Below are 25,587 nucleotides of genomic sequence, written 5' to 3'. Positions count from 1 at the left end.
CTCTCTCTCTCTCTGAAATCAATATTAAAAAAAAAAGCCAGAATACCAGTTGCCTCTTACTGGTGTGTGGACGATAATGAACTGAGAAGGACCATGGGTGCTGGGAATGTTCTAGATTCAGATGTTGGTTTCCTGGGAAGATACATACATAAAAATTCATCAAACTGCACACTTAAGATGTATGCCTTTTATGTGTGTTATACCACATACATAGGCTGGTTGAGCATAGCTCTGTGGAATTTGAATGAGTGGATGCCAGGGAGGTGCAAGGGTGACTCAGTGGTTAGAGGTAGGGCAGGGTCCCTCGGAGAATGTTCTAGGAGTGTGGTTTCTATTCGATGAGAGACTTGATTTGGCAAAGAGGAAGGGAGAGGATATTCCCCACAAAGGAATAGCAAGAGGTCACCAGATAGTTCAAGACCATCTTCCCAAGTCATTAAAAATACCACAGACCTATGACTACAATGGGAAGCTCAAGAATGAAATTTTTGACAAAACACCCTCAGCAGAACAAATAGCAAACAGTTTCTATGACTTGAGAATTTTGGTGACATAGCTTTGCCAAGGCGGTTTAGGGTCAGAATGTTGAAAGTCTTCACACAACTGGTGAAAACAAAAACTTAAACAAGTGTCTACATCCACAGGTGTCTCAGATGCAGTCATCAAAATGGCATCTATTTATTCGAGAGTATTCTGAGAAGCAGCCACTGCCAAATCAACTGCATGTACGTGAGAGGAAGAGAACCTTTCTCTCTCCGTCGCTCCTACTTGACATTTCTCCAACAAGATCAGGAGAAGGGCCAAGTCTCCCGGAAGCAGAGCCTGAGACAGGAACCCAGGGGTCTGTGATTTACTGAGGATGCACTGGAAAGAAAAAAGCGACCAGGAGGTGAGGGAAGCAGGCTGGGGGAGAGGAGGAATTGAGAGTGTACCTCTAGGTGAGAAGTCCTGGCTTTTGTACCCGTCATGTCAATCATTGACTTCAGGCTGGGTGGAGAGGACAGTAACTTGATGCAAAAGGGCTCCTGTTGGCCTAGGGACTTCTTTGGAGAAAGGGAAACTGTGTGACATTAGCAGCCAACACTCCCAAAAGCTGGGGCTGGTGTGCCAGCCAGATAGAGGGATCTAGGCTGGGCAGTGTCCACTACTGTAGCTGCTTGAGCACCACACCCATCCTTAAATTAGCAGTTAGCTCATGCTGGCAATCAGACGAGCCCATTACTCTCACATCGTCCTCATGATTTTCACAGCCACATCTAAAAAAGTCATTTGGTTTTCCTACAAAACAAATCTCATCTGACTATGTATGGCGTCAGGTGAGTACTAGACTTATCAGGGTGGTCACTTTGTAAGTTATATAAATGTCTATTTACTATGTTGTGCACCTGAAACTAATATTGCATGTTAACTGTAACTGAAAAAAAATCCTTGCCACTCATGACAACAGGAAACACTATTCTCCTATTAATGTTCAACCTGATGTTTAAAAAACAAAACAAAACAAATCTCATCTTAATACCAAAGATACAGATTGGTTTTGGTGACACGTCGTATCCCCTGTGTTAGCGGCAATAGTAAACAAAGTGATTATAATTAGTGTAAGGTGAGGCAATAGGCTCAAGTTTATCTTCAGGAATGAATTTCCTTCAGATCCCAGGAAGTTTGGGGGTAAGAGAGAAACAGAATGAAAGTTGGGGAGGGAGAGAGAAAGTGTCTTCTCTCAAGCCATAAATCATAGAAATTGAATTAGATCATCTCAAATTGAGGGACAAAAAGCCAGTTATAGATCCATTTCACGACACTGGCTGACATGGATTCCATTTGTGACTCACTGAGTAGCATTAGTTATTCTGAGTGCTCCTGTGACAACGCAAGCACTTAACATGAAGACAGGTAACGTTACAGGAGGGAGAAGGAGAGAGCGAAATCCGACTGTTTGCTAGAAAGCAAACTCTGAGCATCAAGCATGTGCATTTCTGAAGCCTACTCTCAGAGTCTCTGTTAAATTCTGCTGTTTGCATCACTCAAAATTTGTAAGATCCTATTCTCTCTCCAGATGCAGTCAACACAAAAGTCATTTTTCTCTCAGCCTTAGGGCAAGAGAACAACACTAAAAGACTAACTATATGATAACTGGATAGTAAGGGATCCAGCTAGGGTGATAGAGGAGACTTGGATGAAGAGTTTATTTGTGGGAGTGGGTAGGGTTCAAAGAAACCAACAAGGATGGTGAAGCACCCTGGGGCTAGTGACAGCAGAGCTGTCACCAGCCCTAGGTGAGAGGGTGACAATAGGGGAGCAGAACTTGCCAGAGAGGAGCTGGGACCTGAGAGCCTCGGCCTCTGGAAGAGGGTTGCATCCTCTAGAAAAGCAAGCTGGGAGAATAGATACACCAGCCGTTGGCTTCTCCAACCTTCTGATCATCTGTCTGAGTCCAGCCAGAAGCCAGGAAACCAGGGTCTGCCCAGTGCCGTCCACACAGGACACAGAGCGGGTGGAGGAGTGTGGGGAGCAGATCTGGGGCAGCAAATAGATCATATCCAGTGCGGTATCCAACTATCCTAAGCTGAAGTTGATGTCTTTAATAAACAGGTGGGAAGTTAGAGTTTTAAGAAAAAAAAATTAGTTCCCCTCAATTTATTCCTTGTGGGAAGCGCTTCATGTATTATTGATAACAACTGCCATATGTCGGGCACTGTACCAGATGCCTTACTCTTAGTTACTTTTTGTTATTTAATCCTCATAATAACTCTGTGTGGTAGATAAAATTAACTTTGTTTTGTAAATGGTGAACTTGAGGCTTAGAGGGGCCAAGCACCTGGCTTCACGTTATACGGGGAGGAAGCACAGGAATGGAGGTAAGACCGAGACTCTCTAATGTCACAGCCCACATGCTCTCCTGTCTCACTTCCCTGTAACAAAGACACTGCCATTGTTCTCAGCACTTAAGAAGCTGTCCTCTGCGTTGCTTTCAGGGTGCTTTTGGGAGCCTTACCCCCTCCCCCAAATCAGTCGCATTACTTTAGAGTGGCACGTTTTTAACAACAAAGGATGGTGATGATTCATCCTCACCATGGTCACCAGATGTAAGGCCAGATGACGCTGGACTATTTCTAAAAGGCAAATTAGATTCACCCTCAAAGGACTGAAGATATTAAAAATAAGCTTTGAACAATAACTCCAAGAGAGAGGCCTCCAAAACAACATCTGTACTGCTGGACATCTCGATTCAGAAAGTGGGGCTTTTCAAACCAACAGCGGTTTTCCCACCGAATAACCCCAGGCCTCCAAAGAGGCCCACTGCTTGGCCATAGAAGCAAAAGAATTGAAAACAATGAAAATGTCCAAAAACAGGGCAACCAGTAAATAAACGTGTTTGTGTACTACCTGCCTGTACCCCACCCTTACCCTACAGCAGATGGAAACCAGCCTTGGGGCAGGAACTGGCTGCCCTGCCCAACTGCTCTATCCAGCTCTGTGTACCCAGCCTGGCACAGGATAGACCCTCAGTGAGTATCTGATGAATGAATGAGTGAATGAATGAATGAATGAATGAATGAATGAATGGAATTCCTCTTCCTTCCTAAAGTATAACCTTTGTGTAAATATCCCTACCCTTTGGTGTCATTCTACCTGAAGAACTGACAATGATGAACACAAAGTGTTTTGTTCCCTCACACATGAGGCCAGCAAACCACCTACAGAGTTATCTATGGATAAGTAGGAAAATAAATAACCCCCTACTCCTCTCATCCTCTACACCACACCCCCGCCCCCCTCACACACACACCCCCGTTAGCTTCCCCCTCTCCCTCAAGTCAAGTGTCAAAACAATCACCAGCTCCGTTTGGCAGACACCAAGCCTTCTTTCCTTGCAAGGCCATCCAAAACATAATGAGTTTTATTATTACAGCCCCTCTATGGCCATGCAATTGGCTAATACTAAAAGTGCTAAGAGAGATGGCGTTTTGCTGGTTCACATCTAAAATTTAGACAGTCAACCATGAATGCCTCAGGCTGATGACACGCTGGGAGAAGCAATGATAATACGTCTGGCCAGATTTCCCTGCCAACTGGAAGGCCCAGGTTGGGGAGCAGATGTGCCATGGAGGTGATGCATTTGGTTTTCAGTGGGGAGGGCCTGTGGGTCTCATCTGTCTTCCGCACCCCTACTGGCCAGCTCAGAGCTCAGCACTAACGCCAGCTGCTTAAGGACCTGCTCCGATGTGTATCCTACAGCCACGGGAAAGAAGCGTGCCCTAAGGAGGAGACAGCCCCGCAGAGTTCTGTGACCTACTGGCTCTGTCACACTTTGCTCACAGACTCCCCTTTTTAATGTGGAATCAACCCTTCCTTTGCCCACAACATTCTTTTAGGCGACTGCAGCGTCCCCGTTATGCAAGGCAAATCCAGCTCCTGCAAAGGGCATCAGCCTGCAGATCGCAGGTCGGCTGGAGGCCACAGATGACCAACTGCAGAATCAATAGGCCTCTGTCGCTGCCACATGAGGGAGACCCCAAGCTTATCAGCAGCATCATGATAAGTACCTATTTGCCTGACATCTCCTCGATCAATAACTTTGTTATTGTTTGCATTATCTGACTATAAGTTTTGTCAATATATCCAGCTAATGGGTAACATGAGCCGATACTGCATTTCAATTTTTTTTAAGGTTAACCCTCTCAGTGCCGGGGAGGAGTCATTCAGGCAGCCTCGCCAGCTTGACTTCTGCCTTTGCTGAATTGGGGGTTTCATAGAACCCCTCCAAGATACGGGCTATCTTGAGACTGGGAAATTAATGTTGCCCAGGTCTAAACCAAATTGAATAAACCCTGCCTCCCTTTGCTATAATTTTTTTAGGTTTTTGCAAGGATAGGGCAGATGTGTGTGTGTATGTGTGTGTGTTCCCTTTACTTAACGCACTGGAGGGAAGAAAATAAACTTGCTAGTGGATGGATCAAGATAGGGAATGCAAATGGTAGCTGGGTGGAAAATGTGGGTGGGTCTAAAGAGGTTTTGAACCCCTCTAGATCACTAGCCTAATATTTCTATGGTAACGCCACAATAAAAACACACATTCTTGAATTGTGTCACAAGTCAGCTCCGTGCGCCATATCAGAAGGGCTCTGACCATTGTCGAGAGACTTACCAGCAAACAGCCAGGCCGTGGCGATGGCTCCAGCTGCCTCTCACCCTTCTGGGGACTGCCTGGAGCTCTTATATGAGATCAGGCCCAAAAGGTTATGGCTAATAATAAAAAAAAGAAATAAAACTTGTAGTAACAACAGAGTGCAGTATACAGAATGCTTTGATTTTCTTGCCAATTAAAAGTATTTACTGGTTTCTCCAGTCCAGATTGAGTAGCAGCCCCAAGTACAAAGGGAATAAATAAATTATTCACCAAAGTAAGCCTGGAATCATCGCCTGCTTCATAATTCTGCCTTTTGGTGCTTTTTTTTTTAAATTGGTTTTAATAGATTATTCAAATATAACTGCATTGATAGTGGGGTATAAATATACAGATCACAGGAAGGTTTCCTTTTTAATAAATTAACTTTAAAAGTGTGCTACAGGGTTTTCACACTGCACACTGCTTCTTAGTGTATGAACTCATGGAACCCCAAAGCCAGCCTTCGAGCATGTCCAGTCTGGCCCCCCGATTTCTGAGCTGAGGCCCAGAGAGGTGACAGCTCAAGTCACACATCTCGTCATCTCAGCACTGGATCTTAACTGCTGCCTCAGCCCCCTGCTCTGTGGGCCTTCGCCACACCCTTCCACTTGTCTGTTCTTGTCTCTCTGCCTCTACTCATCCATTCATCTGTTTCTTTGCTGTTCATTAGAGAGGCCATGGAGACGGCAGGACCTCTGTCGTAAACATAGGCCCTCTTCGTAATTTGTGAGGCAGAGGAAAACTGAAAAAGAGGGGTGAAGGGTAAGAAAGTTTGAGAGAGGAAGGGATAAGATAAAAAAGGGGGAGGACTCAGACATAGGAGATGGGCATAAATGCCTCCCCCAAAGCTCTCCTTCCCTCCTCCCCTGACTATTAATCTCCAGTCCTAACAAGAATTGATTCAGCTAACAAATACATCCAAAGGAGCTAACAGGGTTGATGTGGATGTATCATGGGAAATAATGAGTCATGGAAAATTATGAATGAAAAACAAGTGTAATCAATAGATGACTACGGATGTGAGGGGGTTGGTAATAATTCCAAGGCACCGAATCCTTTGTGTCACATCATGACTCGCCGGTGTGGCTTGGGACATGCTAACCCCAAATATGACACCTTGATACACCAAAAATTAAGCTGAAGGAGTCTCTCTGACCTTCCCCCTCACCCACTCCACCCTCTTTCCTGACGCAGGTCATGGGAACATCCTATCTCCCGAGATGGAAGAAACACTGAGAAGAATCTGGACCAACAGGCCTGCTAAGTGTCCCCCGGTTTACTACCGTTAGCTCAGGCCTCTCCGTCCTGTCATTTTCCCGCGACTCTCCACTCTTCATCACACCTGGCACAAACACACTCAGGTGTAACCATTTCTTCGGGTCTTCATTTCCTTATAAAGGCTCCCACGTCACCTAAAACATATTAAATAAACGTGTGTGCTTTTCTTCTGTTAATCTTTCCTTATCAGTTTAATTTTCATACCCAGCCAGAGACCCTGCCAGTGTCCAGGAAAACTTGTCCCTTCCCTCCATTCATCCCCAGAACCTCTGCGCTCTAGACTGGGCCCTACCACTATGCCCAGGGCTCCAGCCCCCTTCGCTGACTGGCTTGACGGAATTAAAGTAAGTTCTTTGGCCTTCTTGTCTTCTGGCTAAACCCAATGCTGTGCTTTCACGTTTACGTCTTGGTCTTTTTCTTTCAGCCATATGATCCTACCTTTAAGTTTGGGGAGGTGTGGAGAGAGAAGGCTGTTGAGAGATGTTGCATGAACGGTGATCATCTAAGCCTTGGAGAGGTCAGTGAGAGAGGAGGGACCGCCTGGGTTGCAGGGGCCTTCCTGTGTGTGGCATGCTGGGCTGGTGACATACTTGGTACCCCCAACCTTACTAATGCCTGTTCACTTTCTCTTCTAGATACACGTGCTTCCTTTGTTGCATACTCCAAGGTCTAGGATCCCAAATTCTAGCCAGGTTTCCCCACTCATGAACTGGTGGGTTTATTTAATGATTTCCCCTTCTAAACATAGAGTCCCAATTTAGGTTCGACGTCAGCTTCCCAAGTCCCTGCTGGCAAACAATAGGATTCTGTAGAAATAAGTTCTTTTAAGAAAGTCTATCCTTTGCACTGTAATCTGAAACACAGCAATTCAGCCTCTCGGGCCATCTTCATGTGTGTGTTCCTTGCACACAAATGAAGCTGGAAGGTCAGGGCCCTTGTCTATCTCTACATCCGATTTCTCACTTGCTAGGCTGGAAGAGAAGCGCCTGGTTCTGGTTTATTTGCATTAGTCCTACTAATGTGCTTCCAAATTCTCTAGCTGCCACGTTACTTGAACCGGGTCAAGTCTGGGAGGGAGAGGCTTGCTTTTCCTTCCTGTAACTCGGGCCTGATTTAATTAAGCGTCTCCTCCAGCCCCAATTTATAGTCTGAAAAGTGTTCTCGCAGCAGCCCTTCGATGTGCTATGTTTTTCAATGAGCCGAAATGCAGTAAGTTAAATGGAAACACCATTCTGAGCGTCTGCTGCCACCCTGAGAGCAACTGCAACCAGCACACCCGTCTCTGAATGAGCAGCTGCGCAGGGTCAGATGAGTGAGTGGGGGTTTCCTTTGGTGACTCGGCCCAGGGCTGGAAGCCCCATGAGCGGCCCGGGCTTCTGGGGGAACTTTCTCCCTCGCCTCCTGCTTTCAGGAAATAGCCTTGGAAATCTTCTCCCATATATCACAAATTCTCTTTCTCTCCAAGACAAACACTTACATTAAGAAAAGGAAAGTGGGGAAATGAGAAAGGACGTGACAGCCTAACTGCCCTACGTCTGTCCCTCGGGACTCTGTTCTGCCATCAGGCCCCAGATGTCCTCCCCAGCCTGACAATCCTGACCCCCAACCTGCAACCTAGGAATGAATGGAACCAAATTTCCCATAGGAAATGCCCTTTCCGAGTCTCTCAAAGGCTTCAACCTCAAAATGAAAACTGACAAAAGGAACAAATTAGGTTAAACTGCAGTGCTAAGGACTCTGGGTCGTTCAGATGAAAGAATCTGCAGTTGTTAGGACTGAGCAAATCACCTGCTGCATCCTGGGGGGAAATGCAGAATTGTCCTTCCTTTAAGCTCTTCTTGCTGGTGGCGGTGCAGTTTTCATCATCATCTGAAGGTAATGACTAGGCAGTGGGAGACGGAAGGACTCGCGGAGGGACACGGCCCCCAGTGCCCACAGAAGCCAGGCAATTTACATTCGTGACTGAAAATGGATCAGTGAGAAATACGATGGCATGGCTCCAGATTTTTAAATGGTATTACCTTCAGCCCTGCTGGTGTGGCTCGGCGGTTGAGCATTGACCCATGAACCAAGAGATCACTGGTTCGATCCCCAGTCAGGGCACATGCCCTGGTTGTGGGCTCGATCCCCAGCCGGGGGCATGCAGGAGGCAGCTGATCAATGATGTTTCTCTCTCATGGATGTTTCTATCTCTCTATCCCTCTCCCTTACTCTCTCTCTAAAACCAATAAAAACATAAATGTCATTACCTTCAGTTCATCAGTCGGGAAAAGGGAGTCTCTAAGTGGCAGGACCAACACCTGGCCACAGCTAAGGCCATGTTTCATCCACTGCACTAAACTGCCCAAGAGTTTTATAGATCAAGAAACCTCTTTCAACTCTCTGGAGTTAACTAATGTGACCAAAAACAGAGCAGGGTGATTTAAAAAAAATAAATAAATCATCAAACTACAGAAACTGAGAGTAGAATGTGAAGGAGACACTATGGGGAAAAAAAGAGAAAGAAAGAAATATATATATATTTTTAAAAGATATGCGACATTGTTAGGTGATAACAGCCTCACCCTAATGGCTGCCTAAACCAACAGGTAAAGCTGTCTTATTGAAAAAAATGCAAATTTTCAAGCATAAATAATGCTACTTCTATTATTATTGCTTCTGTTTGAATCCAAATGGTGGAAGAACCTCACGATAGTATCTGAGGTTCAACTGTAGTCGCCATTCTGTGATTTATGTAGACAATGCTGCCCTCCCATGGCCAACTTCTTAATAACATAATTCTGTATTTAAAATTAGAATTTTTTATGTTCCTTTTTCTCCCAAAGTACTTTGAAGATTTTTGCATCCATTCAGCATCACATATGTGCATATAGTATATTATATGCATAGCATAAGACCCTCTCAAATTTTTATATCTAACCTGGGATGGGGCTTGTACCATTTTTACATGTGTTTTATAGGGCACTGGGGGACATAAATGGAAAATAAATTATGGTGCTTCTGGGCTCCTGAACTTTCAGAATTCACTTCCTTGAGGAAGAAATGTTTTCTCATGACAGGAAACTTAGAAGAGCTCTGGAACAGAGAATGTTTGAGTGTCTCCAATCTGAACACTATTTGACAGAAATGACTATTCCCTTCCATTCTGAAGAAAATTTATTGTAGTTGAAGAAAACAACAGATCAGTTCAAAAATATATTTTTAAGTAAAAACAACTGTTCATTATTGTGAATAGAAAATCACCTCTGGCTCCTGCAAGGACACATCATCTATAATTAGAGAAACTGCAGACCAAGACGATGGTCAGATAAGAGTTACCATACCAAGGTCAGATGCTGTGAGATTTTCTTAACCTGAGTGACAGTTCTCAGAACCACTAACTGGATGCCTGCGGCCCCCCGGCCTATTCCAGGAGCCCTTGTCCTATGAGAGGACACACCTACGTGGGAGCTATGATGTGGACAGTGGGTAGACAGCCACCCAAGGAGAGGACATGCCTTTTATGGAAACAAAGTTGGGGAGCATCTTGTGAAGAGGAAAGAATCAGCCACCATCAAGGTTCCTCTAGAGGAATATTTGCAAGTGAAAGGAAAATTTCCACCCACCAGATGAATTGCTATTCTGGGTGGAAGTCTAAATTTGAAAATACTTGAAAGCCAACAATCAAATAAGCCAAGAGTGGACTGAGCCCTGCAATGCACACTTCACTTGCTAATAATTAGTGTGGCCTCCACTGTGCTTTTTTTAAACAAAATGTTTTACATAAAAATCTAACTTTTGGTTTCTCAGTAAAATCAGGACCTGGTACCATTGGACCCAGTTCTTCACAAGAGCTGAGGAGAGTGGCTGCCCCTTTACATGCAGCATGCCCACTGTGGTTTACCACAGTCCCCGCCACTCCCTATCACACATCCAGCCCATTTCATTGATTTACAATACTTGTCTGAGCTTTGTAGGCCTTTAAGTTATATACCTTTCTGCTCTAGCTCAGAGAATCATGGTGCAGACTTTAATTCTTTAGCAGTCACAGAACTCAGTAAATTTAAATAGCACTTCAACTTAAAGATGAGGAGGGCAAAGTTTGCAAGCACGAATTCTGATTTATCTCTTTTCATTTTGCTTATACCTTTCCTCTGTTGTTTCCCTTCATCATTAACAACTTTCCATAAGGGTTTTAGGGATTATTTGAGTTAGAGCACCTGAGGTTTTGTTGTTTTTTTAAAACATATCCTTATTGATCTCAGAGAGAGGAAGGGAAAGGGAGAGAGACAGAAACATCAGTAATGAGAGAGTCGTCGTTGATCGGCTGCCTCCTGCACACCCCTGACTGGGGATCGAGCCCACAACCCGGGCATGTGCCCTGACCGGGAATCGAACCTCAATCTCCTGGATCCTAGGTCGACGCTCAACCAGTGAGCCACACCCAGCCAGGCAAAGCACCTAAGTTTTGATAAAGTTTTATATATATATATTTAAAATAATTAAAAGAGACTAATGGAAAGCACATTGAATTAGGAAGCGGAAAACCTGGAAACTTATCCAAAAGTTTTCCCCTGATAAGCTCCGGGGCATTAAATAATCCACTTAAACCCTCTTTACCTTTTAATACTCCATAAATAAGAGATAATAATACTTGTTCCTCCTACCTCACCATTGTAACAATAACCATAAATCAGAAGACACTTGAGTCTACAGAAGAAATGTGTCCTATAAAGACTAAGATAGCATTACCATGATGTAGCTTAGATTTAAAGTAAATATTAAAGCGTTACTCAAAGTGGACTTTATGAAAAAGAAATCTGTTGCTATATAATCATATCTTTTAAAAACACACATCAAAATGTTAATAGTAGTTATATCTAGATAATGGGATTTTAAATGATCCCCCCTTTGGTTTACACCTATTTTTCCCCCTATCATGAACACGTGTTAGTTGTGTAATAAAAAAATATAACAAAAAATAATTTTAAAGGTAGAGATTGGGAGAAAGAAAAGAAAACTCCTACATTTTCAATGTTAATGCACTTGATAAATGACTGATCTTTACTGCAACCATTTCTAAAATTCCTTCTTATAGTTAGAAACTGAAGATCAGAAAACTCGGGAAGTGCCCTGTAACACGCCGCTAACTAGCAAACAAATGAGTGGCAGTGAAGTTTAACTCGCTGCTTTGTGCCTCCGCTTCGGGTGTCCACCGATCAGGATCAGTTAGGCAGCCTGATCCCAGCGCCGAGGGAGCTGACTCTCTGGGTCCCCTTGTATTACAGACCAGGTGCGTGTAAACTTCTGCGCGTGTTTCCACATCGGCAATTGGGGGTTCTTTTCCTTAACAACCTCTAGTAATTTTGCCCTCTGTAGAGAACTGTCACTATACCCCAGGTTGAAGATCACTGAGATTCTTAACTGAGGATTTTATTGCTCCCCAGGGGACAGCTGGCTGTGTCTGGACACATTTTGGGTCGTCACACTGCAGGAGGATGCTACTGGCATGTGGTGAGTAAGACCAGAGATGCTACTAACTATCCAGTTACACACAGGACAGCCCCCACAACAAAGAATTAGTAGTAATGGGTTGAAAAGTCTTGTTAAATAAAAAATGCTATAAGTTCATACATGGTAATGGTAAGTATCATAAGGGTCTTTCTGGAATTACAGGGATGAAGGTTAGCAACTTTGTGGCTAATATTCAAAATTGTGGTAAGGGGGCACCATCTAGCAGACTTAAATGATCTGATAATTTGGTATTTTAAAAAATACTCACCAGTCCCTTCTCATTTTAGCCATTGCTTACTATCAAATGAGATTCTTTCTTTTTAAAATCGCGTGGATTTGAACTCTGTGGAAAGTGACACCACAAAGAAAAATCCGAGGAAGAGTTGCGAAGAGCTCGGTTTGTCACTGTTGAAACCTCTCTAGCCAGGAAGATGAGAGAAAGAATGAGCTTTTAAAAGCTTTGCTGTAATAAAACAAAACCCACACCCGCAGCATCAGATATGCTGACAAGACACCACTCCCTTCAAATTCAGAATGAAAAGTATTCTCATCAAGAACTGTGGAAGCTGGAGGTTGTACAAATAAAAAAGGGATTTAAAAAAACATTCTGAAAAACAATATTCTTAACAAAGGAAGATCAGCGTTATACAAGAATTTTAAAAACACTCAGGCTGAAGTAGAACAAAAACATGAAGATATATTTAGACACAAATGCTGTAACTGTTTTCCTTTGAAAATCTCCAGAAATTTCTTTAATTAGGAAAATAAATGGATTTTAAATGCATTCTCTGATTTGTTTATTAGTGTGGATTACTGTTCCCTGTTTGTTTGCAAACAGTGTAAGACAGAAGAGGGCTTCATCAGTCAGGGAATTTTTCAGGATAAAAATTAGCAACTTATTATTTTTTAGATACGTTTTCATTAATTTTTTTAGAGAGAGATGAAGGGAAAGGGAGAGAGAGATAAAAACATCAATGAGAGGCCTCAATCGGCTGCCTCCTGCTCGCCCACTCCTGGGGACTGAGCCCGCAACCCGGGCCTGTGCCCTGACCGGGAATCAAACGGGCAACATTTCGGTGCACAAGACGACGCCAAACCACCTGAGCCACACTGGCTGGGCACAAGTTATTTTTGAGGGGTGAAAATTTTTACTCATTTTTTAAAATCCTATCATTCTATCTAGAGACAAGTTGTGAAACAAGAACTGGAAAACTGGAGAGTGAGGAGACTCGTGGAGACTTTACCTTTATTGTCTTAGAGCTGAATGCTTGATATTAATTATAATACGTTATGTTCATAACAGTCATTACAATCAAAATTCATTTGCCTAATTATTCCTTTTTTGCCCCATAGGTCGCAGAGCATCCTATTTATAATTCTGGTGCAGGAGGAAATTAAAGATGGGGACGAACACAGAAGAGCCTCATTACTTTGTGGTTAACAAGCGGAGTTAAGCCTCGAACCCCTGACCTCACTCTTTGGATTTGGTGCAACAGAGAGAGGGAGCTGGACATTCAGGAGAGGTCCAGGCAGAATATCGGTCAAGTGTGTGCTACTGGCTCTCATGTCGCTTTCATACCGATACTGAGGGAGAAATAGATGTGAGGATTCATGAAAGCCTAATAAAATTCATTTCAAACCGCTGCTGGGTAGGGTCAAGAGAGCTGAGAGTCCAAAACGGAACGTGTATGACAGCTGAAATCAGCATCTCTGCTGGCAGGTCCCATTGCTTCACTTTCACTGGCCCTCAGCTCAGGAGCCTGTCACAGTGGTTCACGGCATTCAGCCTTCAGGGCAGCTTCTCCCAGCCTCAGAGGCCCCCAGAGCAGCTCCTCTTGTCCCCTCGGGGCCAGTCAAAGATGTGAGAGCAGAGAGAGGCAAAAAATGTGGGGGGGAGGGGAAGGAAGAGGAGGGGGGAGAGGGAGGGGAAGGGGGAGGGGGAGGGAAAGACCATGGAAGCACTCGTGAAAACATGCATGGGAGAAGAGCAAGCCTGTACTCCCAAACTGATCCTGTTTTACTTCTAAGTGAACAGCTGGAAATACTATATGATATAGCTAACTTTAATTGAGTATTTACTATGTGCCCAGTTCTTTCTAAACACTTTGCATGTATAATTATATAACTCAGTCTCCACATCAGCCTTCTGTATTTTGTACCACTGTCACCCCACTTTACAGGTAGGGAAACTGAGGGACATGCTTCTGGTTAAACAGCTAGTAAACGACAGACCTGGAAGAGAAACTCATATACAGTGGTACCTCGGGTTTCGAATGTGACCCGTTCCGGAAGACTGTTCGAGTTCTGAAACGTTGGAAAACTGAGGGATCAACATTCAACAGTTGGGCCTCAGGATCTTGCCCTCAGCGGAAGCCGTGGGGCATGTTCGACTTCCGAGGTGTGTTCGAAAACCGAAGCATTTCCTTCTGGGTTTAAGGCATTCGTAACCCGAAATGTTCGTCCTCAGAGACGTTTGATACCAAGGTACCACTGTAGTCTGATTTCCAAGCCCGTGAATGTTCCTTACTGTCTTATGTAGCCTCTCACCTACCCAATACCTATGCTGCATGGCTATTGCTAAATCCTGTATTTTATAGAGAAACTGAGAAGCAGAAAGGATGTGTGACCATCCAACAAACCATGATGCAACGAGAATCCAAGTGTCTAATACCCCATTGTGGTTTTTTGCACCACTGGTCACATTTAACCAAATAATTTGATGAAAACACCCCTGGAAAAAAGTCCAGTTCAATGGGCACATTAATATCATGAATCAATAGAAAACAAAACATAAATGAAGATAATATATGCTTTATATCAGTCAGATTGTTGTCTAATCATTTTATAGACATGAATGCCTGAAATTGCAACTAAAGCCCCTCAAAGGCATGGGCATATATTTCATTAGAAACTATCCTACTATACTGACATGTATACAAGGATACATGAAGTGTGCTTAAAAATTACTGGCAACATGAGTCAATCAATCTATCAATCAATCCACTTTGTTGAATGTCTACTATTAAGTGCAGCAGGGGTGAAAGGTCATAAGAAAAAGAGATTGATCCTAACTTCCATTTAATGGCAAACAGAATAAATGAAATACTTTCAAAATCAAGAATAAAAGCATTCTCCCCTTCCTTATCAAAAGAACTTGATTCTATTTGGGTTGATAGTGCCCAGTTAGAAACCCTTCCCTCTCCGAAACGTCCTTATGGTTAGAGGTGGCCATGGGAATCAGTGCTGGCTGATTACAAATGGAAACAAAAATCACAGGGTGGAGAGTCCAGGAAACCAACTCCACAGGCCTCTGCCTTTCACCTGCTCACCAATTCCAACCCCGTTTTCTTGCCTGGAGCATAAGCACAATGCCTGGCACTGGGCCAAGATGACCCCAGAGCAACAGGAAGGAGCCCAGGTCCTCGGTGACCTCCTCAGGCACCAGCTCTGGCTGCCCAGCCCAGACTCCTGTTCACAGGAGGAAAACAGCCCCCTCCTTCTCTAAGCCAAAGAGCCAGGTCACTCATCGATGCAGCTGAACAGAACCCTGACTGAGGGCCACTGCTTGCCGGGTCTGACCTTTCTCTCCCCTCCCTGGTTTTGAGAAGCACATGTCTTCTAATTCTGCCTCTGTGGCCACAGGCAGAGATATGAGAAAAGGGGAAACTAAAAATTAAAAGAGATGCAATCAAACATTACTAATTGAACATTATGTAACTTCTACGGGTTTATTATTTTTGGAAATGACTTAGAAGAAAAACAGTTGATATGTCATAACATTCTTTTCCTGCAATGCCCCCCCCATCTGTTTAATTTTACACCCCATTTTGATGAAATCACTGTTCGTGTTATTTTTCTCCCACAGTTTCTTTAATATGAGGCTTTCGAATGATTTCCCGCTGGACTTTTCCAGTCGATTTTAATTATTACTATTGCTTTCTCCAAAACTGAACTCTACCATGACATTGAGGATCTTTTGGACCATAATGGACATGAAACATTATGTAGTTTATTTTTATAGTTGAAAGCTTTATCACTCCTAAATCACAGTTGTTTCGCTAAAAAGTTTTCATATACCTTCTAAGGAGTTTGTTGAAATGACTGTTTAAAAAGTACTGCTAAAGCAATCAACATGTTCTTTCAGATGTGCAAAGTCTCCTAGGCATCAGTTAGGTAGCTGAGACTCATATCATAGAAGCAAAAATATGCAAATCAAGCTCTATTTTTTTTAAATTGTATGTGGTTTTTAACTTCTCACAAGTTTAAAAAGTTAAAAGGTTAAATAGCCTTTTTTTAAAAAAACTTACAAAGTTGACATGTCAACATATCATCTGCTAAATCTACAGTCAGTTATTCATATATCTGAAGTAAAAACACCAGCTCGCTTTGTTTAATCACTTCATTATTGAGAACAAAAAGAAATGCTTTGGGATTAGGAGTTATCAGAAGCATGGCCTTATTTGCCCAAAACATCAATACTCTTCACCTTTTAGCGTGTGCGCCTAACTTTTAACTTGGTCATGGGGGGAAAAAAATGTTCCAAAATGAACTTACTAAATGAAGAACCAAACTCAGAAAAAACTTGCCTGGTATTTATGCAAGTTACATAAACTCAAAAATAACTAGGAGCTGGAGCTCGGGGTTGAGGAATGGCTATGCAGCAAGGGAAATTTATTTTCTAGGACCCTCTCTGGCTTTCAGACGCCTGAATGACATGCATGCCTTAAATACAAATGCAGGTACCAGCCGGTGGCTGCGCAAACCCTCCCCTCCTCTCCACGGTCATTACTTGGTTTCTTCCCGCTGTCCCCTCTCCCCTCCTCCTCCCCAACTACAACCCTCGAAGCTATCGCAGGACTTACCCGCTGGGGGGTGCGAGACCCTCCTGTCACACGCAAGGTCCTTCCTGACCTGGCTCCTGAGTATCTTTTCTAACGTCGAACAAGTTGACTGTTGCCAGGAGGAAGGTCCCCAGCTCAGCGTGAGGATCAGCCCAGGGTTAGGCCCTTCCTGAGCATCGAGGGTGCGCATCCTTCCCCTGCACTATTTCTGCATTTAACATCTTCCTCTCCACACAGTGAGCAGCTTGGGGGGCAGAGAACATCTTTCATCTGTATTTTCAGGCCCTAGCAGCCTCGCTTACTGAATGGTTCAATTTTAAAAAAGATGGTGCTTGAAAAATACTCATTGTAGTACAAATAAACGGGAATGAATGGCCCCAGGGCTTCCGCAGTTGCCTCGGCTGGGGCTGTAAGGTACAGTGTGATGGCTGTTGTTAAAATACTGTATTGTGTGTTTGGAAGTTGCTAAGAGAATAAATATCAGAAGTTCTCATCGCAAGAAAAAGATTGTAACTATGTGACGTGATGGACATTAACTGAACTTACTGTGGTAATCATTTTGCAATATATAGACATATGAAATTATTATTTGTACGCCTGAAACTTACACAATGTTATGTTTCAATTATATCTCAATAACACTGGAAAAAACAGAGCTGCTTCCAAAAGAAAAAAAAAATAAGTGTGAGGAACTAGGTAGGAGCATGGAGAAATGTGTAGTGAGAACAGTGAGATTAAAAGCACATGCCCTGATAATCTACAGCTGAATCAGCATATCAGTGTAATAAAGACCAAAAAGGAATGTCCAGAAATGAAAGCATTTGGGCTGGAATGATGAGCAGTGTCTTTTTAAAAGTATGTTGTTATTATTGTTCTTAAAAACTTGTAATTTAAAATGTACTTTTAATGAATTGGACCTATGTTTCTTTCTTTTCTTTTTAAGACACATTTATTCAGTGTCATGATCAGACTATTACATTTAGCAATCAACAGGATGGGTGCAAAAAAAAATCTTTTGTTGGAATGCTTTACACTTTACACAGACCAAAAACTAAAATAACCTGTTACATAATTAGTCACAAATACAGTGCCCATTCACACGAGTATTGTCTAAAACATGTCTTCTTTGTAGCAGCTAGGCCCTGCCGTCACTCTGCTTGGCTGAGTTCACAAATCTGTTGTGACCTGCAGCTTCCCTGTCACTTCTCTGGCTCTCCTCCTGCTGAACTTTGTTTCTGGCAGTAATTAAAACGTTCTGCCACTGCCATAGCTACTGCTGCTGCTGGAACCGCCAGAGCCACCTTGGTTTCGTGGTTTGCCAAAGTATTGGCCTCCACCACCATAGGGGCCAGAGCTTCTGCCTCCAAAGTTTCCTCCTTTCATGGGTCCAAAATTTGATGACTGAGTGTTGTAATTGCCAAAATCATTGCAGCTTCCTCCATCTTGAAAATTGCTTCCATCATTATCAAATCCATTATAGCCATTCCCATTGCCACCATATCCACCGCCACCACAACTGCCACCAAAGCCACCTCTACCACTGAAGTCCCCGCCATGGCCAAAGTTGTCATTCCCTCCAAAACCACCTCCACTATCACCTCCAAAATTTTCCAGCACCACTTTGACCTCTTTGGCCCGACGAAACTCTAGCCATCTCTTGCTTAGATAGGCCTTTCCTTACCTCGCAGTTGTGGCCATTCACAGTATGGTATTTCTGAATGAAAATTGTCTACAGAGTCATGGTCATGAAAGGTTACAAAAGCAAAGCCTCTCTTTTTTGCCACTGCCTCAGTCAGTCACAATTTCAATCACTTCATTTTCCCATAGTTCAAAATAACCTCCTAGGTGATGTTCTTCAGTGTCTTCTTCAATACCACTGACAAAAACCTTTTTCACAGCTCAGTGGGCACCAGGTCTTTGAGAAGCTTCTCAAGACGGCCTCTCTGATTCCCCAGCTCTTCCACTCGCCTCCTGGGGCCCTGCATTCACGGCTGCATCCAGCTCCTCCCCGGGGACATCGTGACAAGCCCAAGCCTCTGAGCACTTGGGGTTTGGATCTCTATCGCCACACTCTTCAAGCCTCCCCATTACCCAGCCTGGCTCCTCAGACTCACCCGTGTTCCAAAGCTCCAACCTTCAGTAAAGAGCTTCTGCAGCTGTCCGGGCTCCTTGGGAGACTGACTTAGACATGAGACTGTGGGGGGGCTTCCACGATGCTTACTCGGCGGCCTCCACCAGCAGAAGAGCCCTGTATTTCAATGAACATCAGGACCAGCGCTTACTGGAGACTCAGAGAATTCTTAAAATTCTTAACTTTCCTCTTACCTTTTATTTTTAGTAGCTGCTCCGCCACACCCCCCCCCCCCCCAAATCCCAAAGCTGAGTGCTCACGTCAGGCACTGAGAAGAGTGGAAAAGGGGAAGAAAGAGAATCAACTCTTGTTTGGTTTAGTAGGAAAACTGGGAGGTTGGGGGGCGGCAGAGGAGGGGGGCAGGGGAGAAGAGGGACAGGTATCTCTCAACCTCCGTTTCTCCATCAGGGACAACGTTGCCTCCGTCTTGTGTAAAATGCTAGATAAACACATCTTCAAATCCTCCCTTCCAGCCAAACGGGGACCCCTACACCCTGCCTGTAAGGGGATTCTGGAGTCACTGATGGCTGCGTGCCTACTGCGTGGCAGGCCCAGCAGGCCCGGGACTGTGGCCTTTCTCTACAGTGAAAGAGGAGAGAGGAACTTAGGTCAAACACAACCAGGGCCCTAGAAAGTTTTGCTCAGTGGTTAGAGCATCAGCCCAAGAACTGAAGGGTCCCAGGTTCATTTCCGGCCAAGGGCAGGTACCTCTGTTGCAGACTTGGGCCCTGGGCCCTGGGCCCTGTCCAGGCGCACGTGGGAGGCAACCAATCATTGTGTCTCTCTCACATCATGTTTCTCTCCCCCCCCACCCCCCCACCCCCCCGTCTCCCTTCCTTCCTCCCTCCAGCTCTTTCTGAAAAGCAATGGAAAAAAATATCTTTGGGTTAGGATTAAAAACCAAACACAAAAAACACAACCAGGGAGGCAGAAAATGGAGACGTAAAAGAGTTCTCAGCAAAGATCATTAAGGGATGACTCTAAAGCTGGCCAAAAATCAAGAGTGGTTCCAATTCAGAGATTTGGGCTGGCAGGCTCGCCCTCCACCCCACATCTCCTGGCCCCAAATTCCCAGACCATCCACCCACAGAAACACATGTCCCAGGCTGTCCTGCCAGACTGGGATCCTATCCCCGCCAACGTTGACTGACTCAGAAATGTGAGTCCCGATCCCAAAACCTGGCTGGAAAGGGAGGTCAGAGAGGGCCAGGGCAAGGCTGCCAAGGAGAGGATCTGTTCCTGGCTCTCTAAGTCAGAACAAACTTTCCATGGGTCGAATTTTTCAACCCTGCTGATCTCTTTCCATTGGTCAGGCAGGGGGTGAAGTTAATGGGTTTCTGTGAGCTGAGCAGACAAGCCTAGCCTAGGCCTTTAAGCAATGTGCTTCAACGTCTCATTCAGAAAATCCATACTAAGTGCCAAAGAATCAATTACAAACAAGTATTTGGAACCCAGCTGCTCCTAACTGGACCTTGTGTGTACAGTCAGTGTGCCTGAAGGAACTGGGAGTCATTGCCCACAGGCTTTTTATTTTTAAATATGTCTTTATTGATTTCAGAGAGAGGAAGCGAGGGGGAGGGGGAGAGAGGGAAAAACATCAATGATGAGAGAGGGTCATTGATCAGCTGCTTCCTGCACACCCCCGACTGGGGATCGAGCCCACAACCTGGGCATGTTCCCTGACTGAGAAATGAACCGAGGTCTCCTGGATCCTAGACAGATGCTCAACCACTGAGCCATGTCAGCCAGGCTGCCCACAGGCTTTTTGCAGTTTTAATTTTTATATGGCCTTGTTTTCTTGCATATCCTATTTCTCAGATAAATACGTACTTAAACAGAACTTAACTAGGTTTTTAAATTCAGATTATAAACATAGATAGATAAAACATTACAGATATAGTTAAAGCCCCCCAACATGCCTCTGCGACTTCATTACCTGTCCTCATTCTTCAGGGGTGACCACTGTCCTAAATTTGGCGTTTCTCATCCCAGGCATGACTGTATATATTTTCAAACTATATGTGCGCCCATCAGCAACATAGACTTTCATTTGGCACATTTTCAAACTTTACATAAATGCTACACTGGACTTCCACCCCTTTTACTCCATTTTTGCTCAACACTGTTTTTGAGATTTACTCCTATTAACATGGCACTAGCGAATTCTTACTATGCATTCTACTACTGTTCCTATTCACTGTAATACTTCATCGTAGCACTCTATTATATAAGCTATCATAACTTGTTCCCTAATTCTCCTGAGGTTCGGAATAGCTCATGGTAGAGTGTGAGCATTTTTAACTTGAAAGAGAACTCGGGTTGCATCTAACAAAGCGGTTGAACCAATTTATTACGCTCCTGCTGCAGAGGTCAGGAGCTCCCGCTGTGGCATCCTCAGAAACTCTTGATATTGTCAGACTGCATTTTGCTCATGTGATGGAGGTGAAATGCAGTCTCATTTGGGGCATGACCATTATTCACAGATTGAAAAAGCTTTGTTTGTGTGTTGCTGTTTTCTCAAAATGATCTTACAGGTTGGTGGTCCTCAAAGTGTGGTCTGAGGACCCCCGAAGGATCCCTGAGACTCCTTCAGGCGGTCACTGAGGTCTCAACTATTTCACCATAGCACCCAGACATTATTTGCCTGTTTAACTCTGCTTTTCTTGTCACACATGTACAGTGCCATTTTTCAGAGGCTACCCAGCCTGATGCTGCGACAGACTGTATGGCCACCCAGCTGTCTTCAATTAAGCAGACATTAAGGAGATCTACAGTAAACATAAACCAATGCCACTCTTCCAAATACTTTAGGGGGGGGAATGATGATTTCTCACTTTATGTGCAACCACTTCCTTAGACATGGCCAAACTCCTCTTCAAAGTTGAAGATGTCCATACACTATCTATCACCCTGCTAGTCCATCCTCAGGAGAATGAAGAGATAAATTATGATAGGTTCATACAATAGAATTCTACAACTAGAAAATGTGTCAACATATAATGGGTTTATACTGTTCCGCTATGAATTGACAGATATTTCTAAATATTTATTTTATTTTATAATGTGGTATCACTAGAGAAACATACAAATGAAAGTTCTTTGGGGTACTCAATAATATTTAAGAGTGTAAAGGAGCCCTCCTGACACCAAAAATGTGAGAGTCGGTGGTATGGGGCGTACCCTTTTGCGGTCACTTCTCACTTAAATGAATGACAGCTGACTCTGAGGGGTGCTTCCTGCCATGAGCCACTATGCTCAGTGCCTGAGACTGATTTTTCCTTTGACCCTCATGATACTCCCATAAAGCAGGTGCTGTGATTGGCCTCACCCCAGGGAGAGTGAGCTGAAGCTGGGAACAGTAGGGGAGGGAGCCTGAGGTCAGGCACTGGGATTGAAGTCTGTTCTTGCTGCCTCCAGAGCTCCCCCTTCCCTTCAACGTCCCGGCCACTGTCCTCCCTCTTTGCCTCCTCCAGATTTCTTCTCTTAGTCATTCTCTGAGTCAGCCACCCTGAAACATCTGTTCATCTTTGAATCCCCCTCTCCATGATCTGAACTCTCTTCCCAAGGCTGCAGACCAGTGAAGGTCTCAGGTTGGCTTCCTGGCTCTGGGCTGCGGTGAATGTGGCCAGGCTCAGGGATTCCAGGCAGCAAACCTAGAAGCCGATGAGGATGCGCCAGGCAGAGGCTGGGAAACTGACCCTCCAAGGGCAGCCTAAGAGTAAGAATACTTGCTGGACAGGTTCCAGAAGGAAAGATTGCCAAGGCCTAGGAATGGGTTTCTTTACCTCAGGCCTAGAGGTGGGGAGGAAGTGTTAAAACAGACATCTGCCTATTAATCATATCCATCCCTTAATCTCTATTCTACTCACTGACTTTCTTCATTCAACAAATACAGTGGTTTAATAAGTGGGTTGTGACAGTGTAATAATAATAACAGCTAACATTTACTGGTGTGAAAGGACTCAGGTGCCCAGAAATGGGGCTGGAGAGGGGCCAGGAAGGACCTCGTAACCTGAGTTTGGACTTTACACAGAAGGTTTAATCAAGGGACTGACATGCTCCAGCTAGTTCTTTACCAAGATCCTCTGGCTATAGGGTGGCAAATGGATTGCAGGGGGGCCAGGTAGGAGGCAGAAATAATGGGGCCTGGAATTAGCATAGGACTAGAAGGGATGGATAAAATCAGTGATGAGAAGGCAGGAAGCGAAGATTAAAACGGCTCCTGGTATGCCTAGAATTATTGCCATAGCCCCCTAATAGGTTTCTTATCACCAGGCCTTTTTTCCTTCCAATCACCCCTGAGCATCACCACCAGACTAGCCTTCCTTAAATACGCTCATCATGTTGAGGGGTACCAGACAGGTGGCCGATTAAGTATATTGGCTCTAGAGCTGAACAGCCTGGGTTCAAATCCTCTCAGAACTTTTCTATGCCCAGTTTCTTTATCTAAAAAGTGAGATGCTAAAAATAGTTACAGGGTTGCTGTGAGCCAAGGCATGTAAGATCATTCATATTGGTACTTGCATATGGTAATCCTTCAATAAAAAATTACTATTATGGCATTCCTCCACTCAGAAACCTTCAACAGAAATCTTTCTATTTCCATTTACTAGAATTCCAAGCCTGTCTCTCCAGATCCTTCATAATCCAGCCCTACCACACCCCTCAGCCTCATTTCATTCTATTCCTCCACATATGTCCTATAAATACACAAGATACAGCACCTCTGTGCCTTGGTCATGCTGTTTGCCTCATTTCAAATTCCTTTCTTTTCCCCATCTATCTTCCCCAATCCTTCTGTCCCTTAAATGCCCATCACTACTTCTAGAAAAATGACTCCAAATGCAGTGACTGGTGACCATACCCTGTATAACCATTCTCCCCTAAGCAGGACAGCATGTCATTCCTACCAGGAGGTTATCATTCCAAATAACTCACAGAGCCACTCATGCTCGTCCCTGTCACTGCTATCTAAATGCTAAGTACTCACTAAGAAGGCCTAGAGCATAAACTTGTCTTTTCCATGCTTCATGGAGCACTGTGGATGTCCCAGAAGCCCATAAATAAAAAATAACTTTGGTACGAGTTAAGTTCTCATCAGGACTATCAGCTATGAAATATTTAAAGGCTCTCCTGGGTTATTAAACCAAACCAATGTTGTGTGTTAAAAAGAGATAGGACCAAAAATATATGAGCCAGTTGACCAAACTATATTTCAGGGAAAGCAAATTCTTACCCTAGGCAGGGCTTCACAAAGCACATGTGTCCTTCGGTGCTTCATTGTTTATACGTGTGTCCTTTGTTTATACAGCTTTCTTTAAAATAATGAGCACTTGGACTACTCAAAATTCTCTTCCATGTTCAAACATATAGTGTAATGATAAAACCCAAGTTTGCCTACAATGAGGCTTTCCACACTTATAACTTACTAGAAAGTCCCCTTGATTGGGAAAATGTGTTCTAGAATCTGAAATTCAGAAACCAAAAGAGTTTCTTTTTTTAATAAAAACTGGTAGCTTTGCATTTTACTTTTATTTTTTTAATCCTAACCTGAGAATATTTTTTCCGTTGCTTTTCAGAGAGAGTAGAAGGGAGAGAGATAGAGAGAGAGAAACATCGATGTGAGAGAGACACATCGATTGGTTGCCTCCCGCACACACCCTGACTGGAGCCCATCAGCAGCTTACAAACTATAGAAATCCAGCTTTTGGAGGCTGGGAAGGAGGTGGAAGGATGAGGGAACCCAGAATACTAGATACATACTTCCCCTACTCCACCATAGTGGTCCAGTCTATATGGTTTCATTTCTGACTCAGTTTCCCAGATTATTAACTTCCTAATATTTTCTCCCTGAGAATATTTCTTCTGAAACAGAAATACTTCCCTGAATTCTAGCATGCTTAGATGAGCCCGTCATCAGTGCCTTTCCCCAAGAACTGGCTCTTATTTCCTGAGCCCATAGCTGCTGGCTAATGTCCAGTTTTGAATGGACCTATCATCCAAAATTGCCTGGTCATTAGGAGTCACCTTGGGTGCTTGCCAAATTCCAGATTCTTAGGCCCTGACCCCAGCCTATTTGAGTCAGAAGCTCTGGAAGAAGGGAGGCTTTCCAGATGAGGAAACTGAGGTTCAGAGAGAAAAAACTACAGGCTTAAATCCACAAAGGTGAGTGTGAGTCAGATCTATTCAATCCCTCCTTCTTTTATGTTATAATTAGACAAAAGAGAGGGTATGGGGCCACATTTGCTTCAGTCCCACCTTCTATCATCAATCACAGCCTCCTATTCCATTTCTCAGTTTCTTCAAGAACATAATCCTGGGTCACAAACTCAAATACCCATGACAGACGAAGGGCACGGTAAGTGGCTAAAGCAGGAGGGGTGGCAGTGCATATGTGGCCTCCGTGGAAGGCAGGGACTCTGGGAAGCTAAGGAGTCCTTCCCTGTCCAATCTTCTCAGCAACTGCTTCTACTCAGCTCCCATAGCTCTTTCCCAGTGAGAATGTGGGCCCAGCTTCACTGAAATATCTAGATTTCCAGGTGACATCTCAAAATGTCAGTCCCGTGATACATCATGCTATGCAACACTGCCTCTTAGAGACTCGAGAGAGAAAATCTGTGGCTGGCCTTGCAGAAGCAAGTCGCTATGATGTGAACTGCCTACGGAGAGGGCCA

The 25,587-nt window shown here is 44.1% G+C and overlaps 1 pseudogene; it reads right to left on the bottom strand.

The window, feature by feature from the left end:
- Positions 1-18,020: 18,020 nt before the first annotated feature.
- LOC107524800 (heterogeneous nuclear ribonucleoprotein A1-like) lies at positions 18,021-20,859 on the bottom strand (annotated as a pseudogene).
- Positions 20,860-25,587: the final 4,728 nt, after the last annotated feature.

This window comes from Miniopterus natalensis, chromosome 8 (genome assembly GCF_054644295.1).
Source record: "Miniopterus natalensis isolate mMinNat1 chromosome 8, mMinNat1.hap1, whole genome shotgun sequence".
Taxonomy (NCBI): Eukaryota; Metazoa; Chordata; class Mammalia; order Chiroptera; family Miniopteridae; genus Miniopterus; species Miniopterus natalensis.
The sequence above is the reverse complement of the archived record's forward strand: the minus strand, read 5'-3'. Positions and strand labels throughout refer to the sequence as shown.